Raw genomic sequence first — 3,039 nt, 5'->3', positions numbered from 1 at the left:
AACCTAGTCAGAGAATCCAGAGATAACATGCCATAGTGTGGTGAACTTCCCGGTTGACTTGCATTCCTCTTACTGGGTCAGATATGATTTGAATGGAGGCAAAAGTCACAAGGCCTATGTGGGCTCATAGACAACCCTAGATTCCAAGCAGGAGTCCAGGACCTTCCAAGTTGTGAGACTTGGAATTACAAAATAGTACTATTGGTGGAATTTCTTCCTGACCTGCAGTCTACTATGTTGAGGTCTGCACCCAGTGTTACTATCTAGGAAAAAAAACTTTAGAGGAAAAATTCAGGTTTTGTGTTCTGGTGAAGAACCACATGAACAAACATTGGGAATGTGAATTTGCAAGCAAACAAAAGCCCTTACAATGAACTTGTACATCTCAGGATTGCAAGGAAATAAATCTCCTTTATTGAAATCACCCAGTCTATGGTGTTTTTATAGCAACCCAAGCATGCTTGTATAAACTATGTCAAATAAAAGAGTGGCATGGAAAGCCATGTATCACTTGGAAAGAATAGTGATAGATATAGTATCAGGTTGAAAATGGAGTAAGACTGGGAATAGGAACTTTGTCAAGAAGACTGTGTATTGACAATCCAAGTAGCAAGTAAGGAGAGCCTTGAGTGATGGAGGTAAGCTGAAGACTTTAAAGAACTTAGAGATATACTGGATGCTGCCAGTGGGAGCTCAAGATTACAGGGTTAAATTTCTGTCTTACACTATGGTTTAGCTGAAGATAACACTTTAAGGATAATTTTTACTTTGTTTGTAATCCAGATCTATTTAATGAAGTACACCAAAGCTACAGTGTGTCACGAAATGATGAAAGGAAATTAAAGCATAAGGGTATCATTGTCAACTCCACGTCTTGGAATTTGGAGAGCTTCTACTTTTAAAGTGCCATAGTGTGGTGAACTTCCCGGTTCTACTCTATTTATTTATGAATAGAGTTTACTGTTTTGGTTTTGAACTAGGGATTGAACTCCGGACCTTGTACTTTCTAGGCAGGAGCTTATGTCACTGAGCTATCTCCCTGGTCTACATAGAGTTTTCTTTAAAAAATGTGACAAGGGAAAGTTTTCCTTTTTATCCTTTTCTTGTTTTTATCATTTTCTTGTTTTTAATTATAGTTGTTTTGCTTACATTCACTGTAGCTAGTTGGTACGTGTATACAACACATCTTAATTCCCTACAATTCCCCCTTGTCCATCTGCAGCAAATCTATCAGTCAGGGGAGGCTTTCTCACAGCAGCCTACATGATGTCTCTCTGATATCCTAGCTCAGTGGTTGAGCCAACCTCAATCCAAGTTGCAAAGATCACTAAATCTTGATTTCACTGTTTATTTTTAAAATATAAACAGAAGTTTTAATAGCTTTTCCCTTTCCTATCGACACTATCCTGTCTATGTGCATCCCATTCTAAAGAACACTAGTCCTGCTACCATTGCCAATGAGTGTCTGGGCAACAAAAATTATAGGCAAAAAACTTCAACTTGAACATGTTGAGGTTGAGATGCCTGTAGGGCATCCAATTAATAGCTAGTTGATAGTTGTAGATTCAGGGTTAGATACCACCTGAGAGCTTTGCACTGAAATAATCGGTGTATTATTTGTGTTTTGTATCTAGAAAGGAAAAACTATATCCATACAAGAGCTTATACTATAAGGAAAAAGAGAAACTATGGAGAGAGAGAGAGTTGGAAATTAAAAATAAGAATCCATAGAGGCCCAAGTTATAAGCTTAAACGTAAGAGTAGCTTGCATATGTATAATGCTTATTATATATTTGGACATAAGTACCTTGCAGTCTAACATCTGACAACAATCTGGGAGATAAATCTTGATTAACCTCACTATTTTACAGAGAAGTTAAAGTCTTACTCTTACATTCACATGGCAATTAAAAAGTGACGACAGGAACCCAGGAAATCCATGTCCAGAATTCTTCATTTACCAATATTTTTCCTCCTAGTCAACAAGAACACTGGATGGAAATGTCATTACAGAAGTTGATGTGGTAATTACAGATCTTTCAAGAGTAAGGTTCATAATAAAAAAGAGTTGCTCAAGTACTTTACGTAAGAATTGTGTTTCAGCTTTTCCGCCCGCTTCCGCTCCCCCCAGCGCCGCTCCGCTCAGGCTGCACCACGCTCGCTCTGATCTCCCGGCTCCTGCTAAGCTTGCGCGGCCGCCACTTCCCTCAGCCACCATCATGATTATCTACCGGGACCTCATCAGTCACGATGAGATGTTCTCCGACATTTACAAGATCCGGGAGATCGCGGATGGGCTGTGCCTGGAGGTGGAGGGCAAGATGGTCAGTAGAACAGAGGGTGCCACTGACGACGCGCTCATTGGTGGCAATACCTCCGCTGAAGGCCCAGAGGGTGAAGGCATCAAAAGCACAGTAGTCACTGGTGTAGATATTGTAATGAACCATCACTTGCAGGAAACCAGCTTCACAAAAGAGGCCTACAAGATATATATCAAAGATTATATGAAATCAATCAAAGGCAAACTTGAAGAACAAAGACCAGAAAGAGTAAAACCGTTTATGACGGGGGTTGCAGAGCAAATCAAGCACATCCTTGCTAATTTCAAAAACTATCAGTTCTTTATTGGTGCAAACATGAATCCAGATGGCATGGTTGCTCTCCTGGACCACCATGAGGATGGTGTGACCCCATTTATGATTTTCTTTAAGGATGGTTTAGAAGTGGAAAAATGTTAATGGATTCCATGGTAACCTTGGATCACTTGTCATAACTGGCTGCTGCTTGTCATCTACACAACACCAGGATTTTAGACAAATGGGACTGATGTCATCTTGAAGGCTTCGTTTATTTTGACTGTGATTTATTTGGAGTGGAGGCATTGTTTTTTAGGGAAAAAACAAGTCATGTAGGTTGTCTAAAAATAAAGTGCATTTAAACTCATTTGAGAGAATGCCTCTTAGTTTAACACATATCTAAACTAAGTCCATTGGTAGTGTTCATGGAAAAGATAGGACCTAGTCAGAGACCACTGCTAAA

At 39.7% G+C, this 3,039-nt stretch overlaps 1 pseudogene; it reads left to right on the top strand.

Annotated features, from left to right (window-relative positions):
- Positions 1-2,172: 2,172 nt before the first annotated feature.
- LOC105742031 lies at positions 2,173-2,759 on the top strand (annotated as a pseudogene).
- The last annotated feature ends 280 nt before the right edge of the window (positions 2,760-3,039 follow it).

Source organism: Octodon degus, unplaced genomic scaffold (genome assembly GCF_000260255.1).
Source record: "Octodon degus isolate 3935 unplaced genomic scaffold, OctDeg1.0 scaffold00032, whole genome shotgun sequence".
NCBI lineage: Eukaryota > Metazoa > Chordata > Mammalia > Rodentia > Octodontidae > Octodon > Octodon degus.
Note: the sequence above shows the minus strand (reverse complement) of the source record. Positions and strands in the feature narration are given on the sequence as shown.